The sequence below is a fragment of the Anomaloglossus baeobatrachus genome, chromosome 3, assembly GCF_048569485.1.
Source record: "Anomaloglossus baeobatrachus isolate aAnoBae1 chromosome 3, aAnoBae1.hap1, whole genome shotgun sequence".
Lineage (NCBI taxonomy): Eukaryota > Metazoa > Chordata > Amphibia > Anura > Aromobatidae > Anomaloglossus > Anomaloglossus baeobatrachus.
The window spans coordinates 393,000,728-393,019,747 of NC_134355.1; the positions used below are offsets into that span (position 1 = coordinate 393,000,728).

Here is a 19,020-nt window from a genome sequence, read left to right on the forward strand (position 1 = left end):
ATGCCCCCTCGGTTTTCTCCCAGCACCCTTTCGCGCACTGTGGCCCTCTGGGATCTTCCGGTTCCTGTTTCAGGCTGAAAACTAAGGGCGGGGCTTCGGCTTCGCGCCCTTTTCCAAGAAGATGGCGTATACGGAAAAATGGCGGACATCGCAGAAAGCGTGATTTTTGGATTGCGATTTTCACTTTTCAAGGCGCACGCCACCCAGGTTAGTGGGTCCTGCTCGCATCCTGTTCGTGACGCCAAGTTTTCCTAAGGTGTGCCGCCCCCGTGACAGCTGATGGGCTGCTCGGACCCGGATCCACAGTGGCTCAAGGGGACTCCGGATCCGAGGCGGGGTCGCGCGGCTATCTTGGAAATAAAAAGGGGGGGATTGTTTTGGGTGGTGAATGGGATAATTTTCGTGACGCCACCCATGGTGCATGGTATTGTGAGAGACCACCTCTGCTGTTGGGGAGCCTGGTGACGATGTTGATGCAGGATGTTTAACCCCTCCGTGGGTAGAGGGTTTGGTGTCCCGGGGCCCGGTGATGGATGGAGTGGGGAACCCGTCGGGGGTGAAGGGATATCGGGTACTCACACAGTCCAAAGTCACTGACGCTGACACCAGGTAAACCAAACTCTTGAATGCCCTGTTCCTCTTGGTTGAGCACGCTAGGTCCGTGCCCCTTTGGTGTTGCTGGTTGGTTTGAAGCCTTGTTTCTTGGCACTGTGTGTAACTTGGTGGATCTCTTTCGCCTAAGACTACTCGGGTCCCGCTCCCCTGCGTGGCTAGCAAGGTGAGCCTGCTCTCAGGGTTCACACTTGAGATTTTCTGGACGGTTTTGGGAAGTCCTAAACCCCTCATTGCGCTAGTACCCCCGATTCTGGAGCGGGTGGGGAATGGTTCCTGAGGACTCCGTTTCCATTGGGTGAATTACTGGGCTGCGTGAAGCTTCTTCCCAGCATAGGGTCCTTGTACCCCATCGTGCCCTGGCCCCTGCCCGGTTGTAGCACAAGGCAGCCGGCCTGCTCTCTGTAGCAGCACCGTCACTACCCCCTGCGACTGGGGTTCCAGCTCCTTCTGGCCAGGCCAACGTCTGACACCTGGGACGGGTACAGAAGCCCAGCTCCACAGCGTGACCTGTCCTGTCACTGCTGTCTCACTGCTCAACTACTACTCTCTACTGACATTTCTGCCTTCCCTCTTCCATTCCTCCATCTTGCGGCCCTATTACCTTGAGGCTGCCCAATTGGTGGTTGTTGGGTGTGGTGCAGAGTGTTCCTCAGGATTTTTGTACATCTGTTGGTAGTAACACCAAATTGACATGACCCGTAACCAAGGAGGAGTGGGTACCATGCAGAAGGGTCGATTGCACAGCACCCTTGTGATAACCTGATAGGCCAGGGCGTCACACTTGTCTGTTATGACCCCCCTGCCGTGCTGAACACATGTATGGATATAACACTTGCCAGAGGGCAGGCCAGCACCTCCAATGCATAAAGGGCAAGCTCGGGCCAGGTGTCCAATTTCGAGACTTGATGAAGTTGTTCCTTAATCTCCCATCCTTCCTGTTTTAACTGCCTCACCTCTTTAAGGTATACATTATGATATTCTAGAAGCACCCATACATTTCAAACACTTTCCTTAGTTCCTGCAATGATAAATGGAACCATACCATTTTCACGGGGTACCTTGGCTTCATAAAGCCTTCCAATTCTCACTCTCACAACTCCGGTTTTATCCATGAGCTCCTGGATGATTTTTCCATTTTCTCCCCCCATTTTCCCAACAAGATTTCTCAGGATCTGGATGAAATCTTTCACAAGTTCCAATAAATTCTGAGCTCTCTTCACAGCTTCCACAGTATCTCCATAAATTTGACATATTCTCTTATTTTCTTTGAATTTGATTGCTGTGATACCCATGATTTTTTTGGTTTGCTGAACGTTACTTTTGAGAGTACATATGGCGAGCCCAATTAAGTCTCTTCTCACTACGATAACTTTGTAAACTGCTGTGGTCAGCTGCTTTGTACGCTTTAAGTGTCTGATGGCTTTTTCATTCCTTAATATGATCATCCGCTTTGTACGAACACATCGTAGATGCATGTTACTCAGGATAGCCACCTGCTTCACTGTGGCTTCACTTGTATACAGTGTAATCATTTTTTTTTTTGTCTCCTACGGCCTTCTTGAATCCTTCATACATTGTCTCACTGGCACAGGCTTTTCTTAAGTCTTTGGGCACATTTACAATGCACTTAACGACTGGACAGATTACCCTACATTCAAGGTCATCGGACTGTTTCTTGGGTCTTTTGCATCCATCTCTTTTCCCTACTAAAGACTCCACCTCTTGAGTTAAATACTCCTTAGGTTCAGCCCCAGCCTCAGAACCTTTGGGTTTCTCGTTGCCTTTGATTTCAGGTCTTTTACTCTTCTTAGTCGTGACAATCTCTATGTCTTCCATCTTAGTCTCACCAGCTGGATCAGTCAAGCTCTCAGCTCCTGATGAGACCTCTGGTCCATATTTCACCTCCTCAGGGTCTCTTTTCACTTCTGCTGCAGAAGCATCAGCTGTCTCTTGCGTCTCGACTGCCTTACCTTCACCTTCCTCATGGGTCTCCGCAGTGTCACCTTCAGCTTTCTATTGGGCCTCCGCAGCATCACTTTCTGCCTTCTCTTTGGTCTCTGCAACATCACCCTCAGGGTGAAATAAATTCTAGTAAATATATCTCTAAAAGTGGTATTGACATGTATTTCTAACCAAATGTGGGTAACAACTTTTCAAATCCACGCAAGCAAATAAATCTAACCATAATTGTCCATACATTTTGTGATATGCAATGATGAGGATTAACACAGTGAAAAAGTATTGAACATTCTTACTGAAATGTAATACTTCATACAAAAACCTTTGTAGCAGATTACAGCTTCAAGCCTCCTCCAGTATGGAGAAACTAGTCACCTGTACTACTTAGGTATGATTTTGACCAATTCTTCCGCACACTCTTCAAATCTTAAAGGTTCTGTGGGCTCTTTTTATCAGCTCTGAGTTTTAGTTCCTTCAAAACTTTTCTATTGGATTCAGGTCAGGTAATTGGAGGGCCGTTCTAGCAGCTTTATTTTCTTTCTCTGAAACCAACTAAGAGTTTACTTAACAGTGCTTTTGGGATTATTGTCTTGCTTAAATGTCCGCCCTTGTTTCATCTTCATGGTCCTGGTAGATCACAGCAGATTTTTTTTAAGAATGTCTAGGTACATTTGTTAATTCATTCTTCCTTTAATTACATGAAGTGTACAGAAACATGTACGCAGATAAGTACATATACAAGCATATGTACATATACATATTTGAATACAAAGTCACAAACATACAAATACACAAATAAATATATACACAAGTTATATACACTGACATACATACTGTAGATATACACATCATACATGCACATACACAAACACATTACACATATTTTTAATATGGGGAAGCTGGCAACAAGCCTTGCTAACCTCCCACTGGCTTGTTTCCCATCCAGCTCCTCCCAGGCATGTGGCTGTGTAGGCTGTGCTCATTGATAGACGTCACTTTAATATGGCCACGCACAATGCACTGTGCAGCCATTTCAGCTATTAGTGACATGGCCTGATGGCACTGCCCCTTTAGTTCTATTTGTGTGCCAGCCCGGCAGCGTCAAAGCTAGCAGACAATACCACACATTTTACACTGAGACTGCTGTATATACGTCACAGGAGACATGAGGGCTACAGTATACATATCATAGGAAGGGCTGGGGGCATAGACAGCCCCGGGGAAACTGGAGAGCATAGGCATCACTGGGAGCATATACATTACTGGGGGGCATAGAAATTACTGAGGGGCATAGACATTACTCAGGAGCATAGACATCACTGAGGGCATTGACATTATTGGGGAGACTGAGGGGCACAAAACATCCCTGAGAGCATAGACATTACTGGGGGGCATAGAGATTAATGAGGAGCATAGACATTACTGGGAAGGAATAGACATTACTGGGGCATACTCATTACTGGGTGGCATAGACATCATTGGGGCATAGACATTACTGGGGGCATGCACATTACTAGGGGTCATAGATATTACTGGGGCAATGCACATTACCGGGAGGGCATACACATTACTGGGGGGCAGGGGAATACACATTACTGGGTGCATATACAGTTAGGTCCAGAAATATTTGGACAGTGACACAAGTTTTGTTATTTTAGCTGTTTACAAAAACATGTTCAGAAATACAATTATATATATAATATGGGCTGAAAGTGCACACTCCCAGCTGCAATATGACAGTTTTCACATCCAAATCGGAGAAAGGGTTTAGGAATCATAGCTCTGTAATGCATAGCCTCCTCTTTTTCAAGGGACCAGAAGTAATTGGACAAGGGACTCTAAGGGCTGCAATTAACTCTGAAGGTGTCTTCCTCGTTAACCTGTAATCAATGAAGTACTTAAAAGGTCTGGGGTTGATTACAGGTGTGTGGTTTTGCATTTGGAAGCTGTTGCTGTGACCGGACAACATGTGGTCTAAGGAACTCTCAATTGAGGTGAAGCAGAACATCCTGAGGCTGAAAAAAAAGAAAAAATCCATCAGAGAGATAGCAGACATGCTTGGAGTAGCAACATCAACAGTCGGGTACATTCTGAGAAAAAAGGAATTGACTGGTGAGCTTGAGAACTCAAAAAGGCCTGGGCGTCCACGGATGACAACAGTGGTGGATGATCGCCGCATACTTTCTTTGGTGAAGAAGAACCCGTTCACAACATCAACTGAAGTCCAGAACACTCTCAGTGAAGTAGGTGTATCTGTCTCTAAGTCAACAGTAAAGAGAAGACTCCATGAAAGTAAATACAAAGGGTTCACATCTAGATGCAAACCATTCATCAATTCCAAAAATAGACAGGCCAGAGTTAAATTTGCTGAAAAACACCTCATGAAGCCAGCTCAGTTCTGGAAAAGTATTCTATGGACAGATGAGACAAAGATCAACCTGTACCAGAATGATGGGAAGAAAAAAGTTTGGAGAACAAAGGGAATGGCACATGATCCAAGGCACACCACATCCTCTGTAAAACATGGTGGAGGCAACGTGATGGCATGGGCATGCATGGCTTTAATGGCACTGGGTCACTTGTGTTTATTGATGACATAACAGCAGACAAGAGTAGCCGGATGAATTCTGAAGTGTACTGGGATATACTTTCAGCCCAGATTCAGCCAAATGCCGCAAAGTTGATCGGACGGCGCTTCATAGTACAGATGGACAATGACCCAAAGCATACAGCCAAAGCTACCCAGGAGTTCATGAGTGCAAAAAAGTGGAACATTCTGCAATGGCCAAGTCAATCACCAGATCTTAACCCAATTGAGCATGCATTTCACTTGCTCAAATCCAGACTTAAGACGGAAAGACCCACAAACAAGCAAGACCTGAAGGCTGCAGTTGTAAAGGCCTGGCAAAGCATTAAGAAGGAGGAAACCCAGCGTTTGGTGATGTCCATGGGTTCCAGACTTAAGGCAGTGATTGCCTCCAAAGGATTCACAACAAAATATTGAAAATAAAAATATTTTGTTTGGGTTTGGTTTATTTGTCCAATTACTTTTGACCTCCTAAAATGTGGAGTGTTTGTAAAGAAATGTGTACAATTCCTACAATTTCTATCAGATATTTTTGTTCAAACCTTCAAATTAAACGTTACAATCTGCACTTGAATTCTGTTGTAGAGGTTTCATTTCAAATCCAATGTGGTGGCATGCAGAGCCCAACTCGCGAAAATTGTGTCACTGTCCAAATATTTCTGGACCTAACTGTACATTACTGCAGGGGGCATAGACATTACTGAGGGGCATGCACTGTACTGTGGGGCATACAGGTTACTGCGGGGGTATACACATTACTGGTGATTCATGTTACAGGTGGCCATAGACATTACTTGGTGGCTATACCCGATACTGGGGGGCATATACATTACTGGGGGACATACACATAGCTGTGGGGAATAGCCATACCTAGAGGTCATGCACATTACTGGGGGAAATATACATTACTGGGGAGCATACATATTAATGGGGGCGTAGACATTACTGGGGGCGCATACACATTACTGTGGGGGCATACACATTACTGGGGATTCATACACATTACTGAAGAGTCATGTATGCTTCTTGGGGCATACACGTTGCTGGGGGGCATACAAATTGCTGGGGGCATACATATTACTGGGGAAATGGACATTACTGAGGGTGCAAACACATTGGTTGGGGCATACACATTACTGGGGGACCATACATATTACTGAGGGCTCATACACATTACTTGGGGGTATACACATTACTGAGGGAAATAGACATTATTAGGGAACATAGACATTAGTGGGGGGCTTACACATAACTGTGGGGCATACTCGTTATTGGGGTCATACACATTGCTGGGGGGCATACATGTTGCTGGGGGAATGTGCATTGGTGGAGAGGGCACACACATTGCTGGGAGCAATACACATTACTGGGGGGCAAACACAATGCTGGGGGGCATCAACGTTGCTAAGGGAGCATATCAGTCCTCAAGAATTTGCCTGAGAGCTGCAGAAAAGTTTACCACTCCTGCCAACGGTGACTGAGCCTCCTCATTTGTCCAGGGCCCTGGCAGGGGGATGACTGTGGTGACTAAAGCCATGATTGGGGTTTTGCATGATGAACGTGCTTACAGTCGTGAATGTTGAGTGCATTGCTTATTGTTTTCTTGGCTCTTGGACAACTCTTCTGATAATCCTTTTCACTCCATTGTCTGATATTTTGCTGGGAACATCTGGTCTTGGCCAGTTTATGCTAAAATGTTTTTTCCACTTCCGGATTATGGTTCCAACAGTGCTCAACTGGAACCTTCAGTAGTTTAGAATTTCTTCTGTAACCAATGTCTTCAGTATATTTTGCAACACTAAGGTTACAAAGGTCTTGACACATCTCACCGGTTATATTCATCATGAGATGTTTCTTTTGTGGCACCTTGGTAATGAGACAAATTTTTATAAGCCATCATTTGAACCAGCTTATATTATTTTTCACTAAGTGGCAGGACTGCTATCTAATTACTCATAGATTTCAGCTGGTATTGACTTTATAGGGCTCTTTGCACCTCTATTTCTTTATGTGATTAATACTCTTTGCCTGTGTCATTTCTCATTATGAGACATAAGTAAATGTGTGATTTAGGGACATCATTTTTTTTATTTTCTTGCCTGTGTAGATTAGATAGGTTGTTACCGACATCTAGTGAGAAATTCATGTCAATAGCACCTTTAGAATTATATTTACTTAAAAACTTGGTGACATGTCTAAACTTATTTCACCAGCTGCATATATATATATATATATATATATATATATATATATATATATATATATTTATATATATATATATATATATATATATATATATATACATATAACATGTTTCCTCGAAAATAAGACAGGGTCATATATTATTTTTTGCTCAAAAAGATGTGCTATGGATTATTTTCAGTGGATGACTTCTATTTTCTCATGAACAACAATCCTCAATTATTCTTGAGCAAAAAAAAAAAAAAATTATATATTCAAATATAATCATTTCATCACATTCTGGAATATCAACATTTTGTGTTAATCCAACTATTTGTGGTGGCTACATACCATATCTACAAAGGTTTAAATTACCTGCTTAAATGTATTATTCTCTTTGTACTGCTAACTTTATCCCCAAAAGAAAGCAGACACCCCCTAAAATAATCGCACTTACCGGACCCCAAACAATTAAGACCGCTTTACACCCTGCGACATCGCTAGCGTGAAAGCACCCGCCCCCGTCAGTTGTGCGTCACGGGCAAATCTCTGACCATGGTGCACAACATCGCTAGGACCCGTCACACTATACTTACCTGCCTAGCAACGTCGCTGTGGCCGGTGAACCGCCTCCTTTCTAAGGGGGCGGTTCATGCGTCGTCACAGCGACGTCACACGGCAGCCGTTAAATAGAAGTGGAGGGCCGGAGAGCAGTCGAAAGAAAGTGACGCCCACCTCATTGCCGGAGGATGCAAGTACAGTGCTGTTCCTCGTTCCTGGGGTGTCACACGTAGCGATGTGTGCTTCCTCAGGAACGACGAACAACCTGCCTCCTGCACCAGCAACGATATTTGGGATTAGAACAACGTGTCAACGATCAACGATTAGGTGAGTAATTTTGATCGTTAGCGGTCGTTCGTACATTTCACATACAACGACATCGCTAACGAGGCCAGATGTGCATCACGAATTCCGTGACCCCCAACGACATTTTGTTAGCGATGTCATTGCGTGTAAAGCCCCCTTTAGAGTTGGCAAGTAAATGGGCTGTCACATACAAATGTACGTCACTGTCTGGTCCCCCTGAGTTCTACAGCGGCTGGCTCCCCCCTGTGACTGGAAGCAGTACCACTCGCGTGCTGCGCAGGTGGAACGGCAAGGGCCTGACAGCAATGCAGATCCTTGTGGGAGAACCCATACACCATCTACACTTGCCAACTGTCATTGTTTGGGGTCCTGTGAGTGTGATTTTTTTTTTTTCTTTTTGGGGGGGAAGGGGTATCAGCTTTCTTTTAGGGATGTGTGCTTTCTTTGATGAAGAGTCCTGCTGTATTCTTTAAGTTTTTTTGGACACTCCTCTATAGAACCGCAATTCCAAAAGGCGCAAGAAAATTCTACTAGGACTAATTTTCGGGGTAGGTCTTATTTTCAGGGAAACATGGTATATGTAGTATGTACACATACATACAGTATACAGTACAGACCAAAAATTTGGACACACCTCATTCAAAGAGTTTTCTTTATTTTCATGACTCTGGATTAACACATGTGGAATGAAATACTTAACAAAAATGTGTGAAACAACTGAAAACATGTCTTATATTCTAGGTTCTTCAAAGTAGCTACTTTTTGCTTTGATTACTGCTTTGCACACTCTTGGCATTCTCTTGATGAGCTTCAAGAGGAAGTCACCGGAAATGGTTTTCACTTCACAGGTGTGCCCTGTCAGGTTTAGTAAGTGGGATTTCTTGCCTTATTAATGGGGTTGGGACCATCAGTTGTGTTGTGCAGAAGTCTGGGGGACACACATCTGACAGTCCTGCTGAATAGGCTGTTAGCTGCTTTTTTATTGCCATAATTCAAATTCTAAGTAAAGAAAAACGACTGGCCATCATTACTTTAAGAAATGAAGGTCAGTCAATCCGAAAAATTGGGAAAACTTTCAACGTATCCCCAAGTGCAGTGGCAAAAACCATCAAATGCTACAAAGAAACTGGCTCACATGAGGACCGCCCCAGGAAAAGAAGACCAAGAGTCACCTCTGCTGCGGAGGATAAGTTTATCCGAGTCACCAGCCTCAGAAATCGCAGGTTAACAGCAGCTCAGATTAGAGATCAGGTCAATGCCACACAGAGTTCTAGCAGCAGACACATCTCTAGAACAACTGTTAAGAGGAGATTTTGTGCTGCAGGCCTTCATGGTAAAATAGCTGCTAGTAAACCACTGCTAAGGACAGGAAACAAGCAGAAGAGACTTGTTTGGGCTAAAGAACACAAGGAATGGACATTATACCAGTGGAAATCTGTGCTTTGGTCTGATGATTCCAAATTTGAGATCATTGGATCCAACCACCATGTCTTTGTAGAAAAGGTGAACGGATAAACTCTTCATGGCTGGTTCCCACCGTAAAGCATGGAGGAGGAGGTGTGATGATGTGGGGGTGCTTTGCTGGTGACACTGTTGGGGATTTATTCAAAATTGAAGGCATATTGAACCAGCATGTCTACCACAGCATCTTGCAGCGGCATGCTATTCCATCCGGTTTGCGTTTAGTTGGACCATCATTTATATTTCAACAGGACAATGACCCCAAACACACCTCCAGGCTGTGTAAGGGCTATTTGACTAAGAAGAACAGTGATGGGGTGCTACGTCAGATGACCTGGTCTCCACAGTCACCAGACCTGAACCCAATCGAGATGGTTTGGGGTGAGCTGGACTGCAGAGTGAAGGCAAAAGGGCCAACAAGTGCTAAGCATCTCTGGGAACTCCTTCAAGACTGCTGGAAAACGATTTTCCGGCGACTACCTCTTGAAGCTCATCAAGAGAATGCCAAGAGTGTGCAAAGTAGTAATGAAAGCAAAAGGTGGCTACTTTGAAGAACCTAGAATATAAGACATATTTTCAGTTGTTTCACACTTTTTTAAGTATTTCATTCTACATGTGTTAATTCACAGTTTTGATGCCTTGAATGTGAATCTACAATTTTCAGAGTCCTGAAAATAAAGAAAACTCTTTGAATGAGAATATATATATATATATATATATATATATATATATATATATATATATATATTTAAAGACAAATATAATATAAGCTTCAAATTGTAACAAGGGAAGTATCAAGTCTAGGGATAATGTTGCAGTCTTGAGGAATGAAGACCAAAGACCAAAGAGGATGCAAAGTAATGTCGCACACATTGTTTAGAAGCACAGAATGCTTCCAGGTACCTGAATTAGCTAAGTGACCTTTATCTTGAATGTCTTAATCGCTTCCACACAGAGGACTACAGTGGAAACTTGAGGCTGTTCCTATTTACATCTGCTGATACAACAACCAGTAGTGTGTACAGTATCTTCTGGAGTTTACAGGCTTTTCCTGCTATGGTTGATGATAGGATTCTCCATAATCTGGTAAGTTTGCATGGGATCGTATTAAATGAATATTAGCACTGTCAATGAGTAATAATTATACATTTTTGCTTTAATATATTGACTAGTTATATCCTGTAAAACATACAATGACTGCTTAATCGACTTATGCCATTAACTAGAGTATTGTGATTATGGTGTTCTTCTACTAGTTATGTATAAAACAATTGAATTACAATATTTCAGCTCCACGGAATTACATCTCTGAATTGAACAGCATTTGTTGTTATGTTAAAGGGAACCTGTCAGCAGAAATTTCGCCCAAAACCTAAAAGATTCCCCCTAAGCAGCTCCTGGGCTGCATTCTAGAAAGGTCCCTGTTATTATTGTGACCCATGTGAGACCAAAATAAAGACTTTATAAAGTGGTACCTTTTTGTATTCAGATACTGTAAATGTGACACAGTGGCGGGCTTTCTGGCGTCCGTTATTCTGCCTCCTGGTCCTGTATGCCGCCCCCATCGCTCCTTTCCATAGCTGATGCACCGCCCACTGCTCCAGCCATCCCCGCGCATGCCCAGTGCCAGTCTCACGGGACTGAGCAGTGTGACCGCTGGTGACGTGTGCGCAGGCAAGTGATTATGGGCGGGGCTGTGATTGTTATCAGCAAGTACCCGCCCATAATCTCGTGAGCGCGCAAACCTCACCAGCGGTCACACTGTGCTCAGGGTAGTGCTAGACTGTATGGGCTGATTCCAGGGATGACGTCCCTTTTGTCACGTGATAGTATTTTGAACACGCCCCTATCACGTGACAAAAGGGACGTCATCCCTGGAAGCAGCCCATACAGTCTAGCACTACCCTGAGCACAGTGTGACCGCTGGTGAGGTTTGCGCGCTCACGAGATTATGGGCGGGTACTTGCTGATAACAATCACAGCCCCGCCCATAATCACTTGTCTGCGCACACGTCACCAGCGGTCACACTGCTCAGTCCCGTGAGACTGGCACTGGGCATGCGCGGGGATGGCTGGAGCAGTGGGCGGTGCATCAGCTATGGAAAGGAGCGATGGGGGGCGGCATACAGGAATAACGGATGCCAGAAAGCCCACCCCCGTGTCACATTTACAGTATCTGAATACAAAAAGGTACCACTTTATAAAGTCTTTATTTTGGTCTCACATGGGTCACAATAATAACAGGGACCTTTCTAGAATGCAGCCCAGGAGCTGCAGAGGGGGAATCTTTTAGGTTTTGGGCGAAATTTCTGCTGACAGGTTCCCTTGAAAGCAATATATTGTACATGTATAGAATATTGTTATATATGAATGTACATTACACTGAAAGCTGTAAGGTAGCACAGTATCAAAAATACAAAAAATCAGGGGAACAACAATATCAACATTAAGAAAAATAGATAAAAATAGATCCAGCAATATACCTAACACCCTTCATTGCCATCTGTGCTCGGATAACTGGATCTTGATACTGCCTTCTGTTTTTTAAATATATTTATATTTTATACTAAATAAAATTCATAAAAATTTTTTAGATGTATTTCTCCCCCTTTTTTCCCTGTGCACTCACAACATATCTAGATCCATCTAAACTCTCCCCATAAGGTAGCGCGGTAGTATTTATCTATTTTTGTTAGTGTTTTCTACTAAAGACAGGGGATACGCGGACCCTGTCCACTACCAGCGCCTTCCTATCAACAACACTGCCCTCGAGCTGTCGTTAAAGAGTACTTCCTATGAAAAGACCAGCGGGGTGCTATTTTCAATTCCCTTTCAACAGTACATTCATACTTCTTTGTCGCCCTACACCTGCCTGGCCTGTCTGTTTCTCGAGCGCTAGTGTCCAAGTCATTTATTTTTCAATATCAACATTAGTCTGTGGCAAGACACTTTTAAAACTCAAAGCACGTGAATACACCTTCGAACAATTTATATGGAGATGGAGTTTGTGGTAATCGTTGATACACATCACATATCGTATGTGTAAGACTTTGGTTCTGTTGCAACATTTGGATACGTATGTATTGCAGTATAATTGCAGGACTACCTCAACTGTAATTTTCATGTGTTCCAGTGAGAAAAGTAGTATCAACCCATGTGTGATGGCACCTGAAGTTTGAAAGGCCACATAATCTTTATAATGCTAAACATGTTGCGGACATGATTGTGTCCAGCATATTGAAGAGTAACCGTAGTTTTAATTTTTATTTCATAAATTAATAGTACACATGAAAATAAGCAACTTTGTAATGTTTCTTATCTGACAAATTTCCTTCTTTCTCTGCCTTAATGCAGGATGAAGTATGCGGTTGTAGCGGTCTTTCGAGAGTAAATGCAGAACTAACAATGTACAGTAGTTTTCCAATAGGATTTATTAAAAACTCAATCCAACCAATAGTTCATCAAGGCCAATAGAGGTCTATGTTAGGTAGGTATATAATTTATATACCCGAAGAAGGCTGACGATGCTCAGCCAAAACGCGGGGTATTTTAATATTAATGTGTTTTAACCTCCATTGGCCTTGATCAACTATTGGTTTGATTGCGTTTTTAATAACTCATATTGGAAAACTACAGTGTTAGTTTTGAATTCACTTCTGCAAGAGTGCTACAACCGGAAACTTTATCCTGTATTAAGGCAGAGAAAGAAGCAAATTTGTCAGATAAGCAACATTACAACTCCCACACTGACACTGTTAAAGTGATGTTGGCGTTAGGTCTCCCTTATGTGCAACACTTTCAGTCAGCAGTCACTAATGGGCTGTTTTGCTTATACTTCCCTTGGACAAACCTCGGACATCCCAATGATGATGTGTGAGAGCAGTAATACATTGGCGGCCACTGATTGCAGATGTCACATAGCAGAAAAATCTTGGGAGACTTGGTGCTGGTATCGAGAGAACATCGCCAGCGTAGAACATTTGTCGTGTTGTCCAAGTAGTGGACATTGCATTTAACGAGGAGATTAATGTAATAATTGCCATATCAGAATTTTCCTTCATGTTCTTTTGTGAATTTTCTATGTTTAATACACTTTAACTTCTTTAACATGTACTCCCACTTACCAAATTCATGCACAAGTTGTGCCAATTTTCTCTTATTCTAAGTTGTTAATCACTTTATTCTCCATAGTAACTACACAGGTTTGTTTGGCATTTCTTTTAAAAAAACACCTTAATAGCTGCAAATATGATAAAATAAAAAGTAATAATTAGTGATGAGTGAGTACCAAAAAGCTCGGGTGCTCGAGGCTCGGGCCGAGCATCCCAAGATACTCGTGTACTCGGGCCGAGCACCGAACCCAATGTTATCCTATGGGAGACCCGAGTATTTTTATGAAATGACCCCTCGACAGCATGTAGAAACCCTAAAAATGTCACAAAAGTCTCAGAAGAGTGCTCAAATGACATGGCAACAGCATGGGGAAGACCCCTTGAAGCATTTATCACTCAAAAGTCACAGCTGTGAACAATTTTGTCCGAGTTTTACACCATTTTTACGGACTCACCAGAAAACCTTCCAAAATGACACCAAAATGAATTTTCATGGCGGAAATGTTAAGGGCACATAACCAATAGTGAGATAGAGCTGGTGTATGTTACTTTTGGAGATTACATGAAAGATTTTACGTGAAAACATTGTGTGGCACTCCGATGTTCCTCAGAAGAGACGTACATGAAGGCCTCTTGAGTCTAATGTGCCCATTTGAGGAAGTGAGTCTTTGTAGTATTTTCCTTTGCCAGGGCAGTCCAAAATTGTGAGGTTCACCAATGCCCCTGCATACAGACGTGCATGATGGCCTGTAAACCTGAAGTGCCCATTGTAAGGAAGTGGGTCTATTGTAGTATAGCCCTTTGGCAGGGCAGCCAAAAATTGGGAAGCTCCACATTTTCCCTGGATAGAGACGTGCATGAGGGCCTGTAAACCTGAAGTGCCCATTGTAAGGAAGTGGGTCTATTGTAGTATAGCCCTTTGGCAGGGCAGCCAAAAATTGGGAAGCTCCACATTGTCCCTGGATAGAGACGTGCATGAGGGCCTGTAAACCTGAAGTGCCCATTGTAAGGAAATGGGTCTATTGTAGTATAGCCCTTTGGCAGGGCAGCCAAAAATTGGGAGGCTCCACATTGTCCCTGGATAGAGACGTGCATGAGGGCCTCAAAACATTGTTCCCATTGCAAAGGAGCGGGTCTCTTGTCGTTGTAATACCCATTCTGAAAGAATGGGCGAAAAAATTTACCACTGGGGGTATACCTGAAACAACGGCCTAACTATTGTAACGGCCATCATGGTGGCGCATGAGGAGAAGGAGGAGCAGTCCAGCGATTAGCCAAAACTTTAAATTCCGCTCTCATTTGCTGGTGGTGTGGTGAAGTCTGGCCCAATCCAACCCTTGTTCATCTTGATCAGAGTCAGCCTGTCAGCATTTTCAGTTGACAGGCAGGTGCGTTTATCTGTAATGATTCCACCTGCGGCACTAAAAACACGCTCTGACAAAACGCTAGCGGCAGGGCAGGCCAGGACTTCCAAGGCGTAGAGAGCCAATTCATGCCACGTGTCCAGCTTGGATACCCAATAATTGTAAGGCACAGAGGAATGTCGGAGTACAGTTGTTCGATCTGCAAGTTACTCCTTGAGCATGTGGGCAAACTTAGGATTTCTTGTGGCACTACCCCGCACCTCAGGGGCTGTGGTACGTGAGGGGCTGAGAATACTGCCCCACATCTTAAAGACTGTTCCCCTACCTCTGGCGGATTGGACTTGTGCCCCTCTCGGCTGTACGCCTTGGTTGTCCACTGATTCCTGACCTATGCCGCTAGCGTTTTGTGAGGGGAATGCTTTGCCTACTTCCATGACTTTGGCCTTCCAGAACTGCTGCATTTTGGCTGACCTCTCCGCCTCAGGAATAAGAGACATAAAGTTCTCCTTGTAGCGTGGGTCTAACAGTGTTACCAACCAGTAATGATTGTCGGCCAAGATGTTCTTAACTTGAGGGTCACGAGACAGGCAGCTTACCATAAAGTCAGCCATGTGCGCCAGACTCTTAACAGCCATCTCTTCAGTATCCTGACCAACACGATGACTGAACATGCTGTCCTCCTCCTCCTCCTTCTCCTCCTCCTCCTGTCCTCTGGCCAGCCACACTGAACCGAGGATATGACTGGTGTGCATGTCATATCCTCAATTTGGCCGGAGAGTTGCTCCATGTCTTCATCCTCCTCCTCGTCATAGTCCTCCACTGCACGTTGTGATGAGACGAGGCTGGGCTGTGTGTTATCACCCACACCCACTACTGTTTCTTGCTCCAACTCATCACGCTGCGCCTGCAGTGCATCATGTTTGTTTTTGAGCAGAGACCATTTTAGAAGGCAGAGAAGCGGTATGGTGAAGCTAATAATGGCGTCATCACCGCTCACCATCTTGGTGGAGTCCTCAAAGTTTTGGAGGATGGTACATAGGTCGGACATCCATCTCCACTCCTCAGGTGTTATGTGTGGAGTTTGACCCATTTCCCGACGGCTTAGATGATGCAGGTACTCAACAACTGCCCTCTTCTGCTCACATATCCTGACCAACATGTGCAGAGTTGAATTCCAATGCGTGGGGACATCACACACCAGTCTGTGAGCCGGAAGATGCAAACGGCGCTGAAAGCTGGCAAGGCCGGCTGAAGCAGTAGGTGACTTTCGAAAATGTGCAGACAGGCGGCAAACTTTTACCAGCAGATCAGACAGCTCTGGGTATGACTTTAGAAACCGCTGAACCACGAGGTTGAGCACATGGGCCGCGCATGGAACATGTGTCAGCTGGCCTCGCCTCAAAGCCGCCACCAGGTTCCGGCCATTGTCACACATGACCTTTCCTGGCTTTCGGTTCAGAGGTGTGAGCCAGTGATCTGCCTGCTGCTTCAGAGCTGTCCACACCTCTTCTGCATTGTTGGGTTTGTCACCTATGCAGATTAGCTTTAGCACAGCCTGTTGCCGCTTCGCTGAGGCAGTGCTGCAGTGCTTCCAGCTTGGGACTGGTGTGGAGGGTAAAGTGGATGAGGATGCGCAGGAGGAGGAGGAGACTGAGGAGCATGACATTCCGGAGCTGTAGAGTGTGGGTGAACCCCTGACTGAGGTAGGGCCTGTAAACCTTGGTGTGGGAAGGACGTGTTCCGTCCCTCGCTGAGACTGGGTCCCAGCTTCCACAATATTAACCCAGTGGGCCGTCAACGAGATGTAGCGGCCTTGCCCACAAGCACTTGTCCACGTGTCTGTGGTTAGGTGGACTTTGGCTGAAACAGCGTTGTTCAGGGCACGTGTGATGTTTTGTGTCACGTGGTTATGCAATGCGGGGACAGCACACCGGGAGAAATAGTGGCGGCTTGGGACCGAGTAACGTGGGACAGCTGCCGCCATCAGGTCGCGGAATGCTTCTGTCTCCACCAGCCTAAAAGGCAACATTTCCAGCGCAAGCAGTCGCGAAATGTTAGCATTTAGAACTGTGGCATATGGGGCGTTGGCAGTGTATTTGCGCCTGCGTTCAAAGGTTTGCTGAATGGATAACTGAACGCTGCGCTGGGACAAGGACGTGCTTGATGATGGTGTTATTTCTGCGTGGGCAACGGCAGGTGCAGGGCCGGAGGAGGCTTGTTCGCGGGCAGCATGGACAGGGGATTGGCTCGCATGCACAACAAGCGAAGATGTAGCAGTGATATCAGCAAGCACTGCTCTTCGACTCTGTTGTACATCCCACAAAGTCGGGTGCTTGGCTGACATGTGCCTGATCATACTGGTGGTTGTCAGGCTGCTAGTTTTGGTACCCCTGCTGATGCTGGCATGGCAGGTGTTGCAAATGGCCTTTTTAGAATCATCTGGAGCCAACATAAAAAACTGCCAGACTCGGGATGACCTAACATTTGAACAAGCATACCGAAAAACATTGAAGCACACAATGAAAAATGCCACTTGCTAACTTGAAAGTGTGAATAATGAAATGCATACCTGCCATGAGTATTAGGAAAAAGGAGATATTTAGCAATCGCATTGATCAATGTAACTGAGCCCCAAAACCTCGTCAAGGTATATCTCTATATTGGGGTCCCTAGCTCTATGACCCTAACTGTGTGTCATCTCATTGCAATTAAAAACTGCTGTGTGTGTAGAGGGGTAACCAAGGACTTTCTTATATAGGAGATAGAAAAAACATGGCTGAAAGGAGCGGAGCTGTGTTCACATTCAGAAAAAAAACTTCATAATATTAAATAGGATAACTGAAGTGAGCACTAATATATATTATGAGTGCAAGCCAAAAAAATACATAGTACATGAGGATAAGGCTGCACATCAAAGTTAGATAATAGTATAATACTATACTAGTCAAGGGATATCTCTATATTGGGGTCCATAGCTCTATGACCCTAACTGTGCGTCATCTCATTGCAATTAATATAGAGATATACCTTGACGAGGTTTTGGCGCTCAGTTGCATTGATCAATGCGATTGCTAAATATCTCCTTTTTCCTAATACTCATGGCAGGTATGCATTTCATTATTCACACTTTCAAGTTAGCAAGTGGCATTTTTCATTGTGTGCTTCAATGTTTTTCGGTATGCTTATAACATTATACTATTATCTAACTTTGATGTGCAGCCTTATCCTCATGTACTATGTATTTTTTTGGCTTGCACTCATAATATATATTAGTGCTCACTTCAGTTATCATATTTAATACTAACATTTGTACAGGCACCTTGTGTCGTGTTGTTGTTCCGGGGAACGGTTGCCTGACTTCTGCCTGGGACCACCACCCTGCTTCTTACTGCCTGTTGGGATGCTACACCTCCCTCCCCCTGTGCACTGCTGTCCTCGCTCTGCATATCCTCCTGCCAGGTTGGGTCAGTTACTGGATTATCCACCACGTCGTCTTCCTCTTCCACACTCTGCTCCTCCTCCTGACTTCCTGACAATTGTGTCTCATCATTGTCCACCCCTTGTTGAGACACGTTGCCAACTTCATGAGAATGTGGCTGCTCAAATATTTGGGCATCTGTACATACGATCTCGTCATGACCCACTTCAACAGGAGCTGGCGAGAGGCCAGAATGTGCGAATGGAAACGTGAACAGCTCTTCCGACTGTCCAAGTGTGGGATCAGTAATGTCCGTGGACGTGTTCTCGGCCTGGTGGTAGGAAGGAGGATCAGGTTCTGAAATGTGTGGTGCAGTATCACGGCTACTGACACTTGACCATGTGGAAGACAGAGTGTTTGTGGTGGTGCCAATCTGACTGGAAGCATTATCCGCTA

The 19,020-nt window shown here is 44.5% G+C and overlaps 1 pseudogene; it reads right to left on the reverse strand.

Annotated features, from left to right (window-relative positions):
• Positions 1–1,403: 1,403 nt before the first annotated feature.
• LOC142297250 (RNA-binding protein FXR1 pseudogene) lies at positions 1,404–2,451 on the reverse strand (annotated as a pseudogene).
• Positions 2,452–19,020: the final 16,569 nt, after the last annotated feature.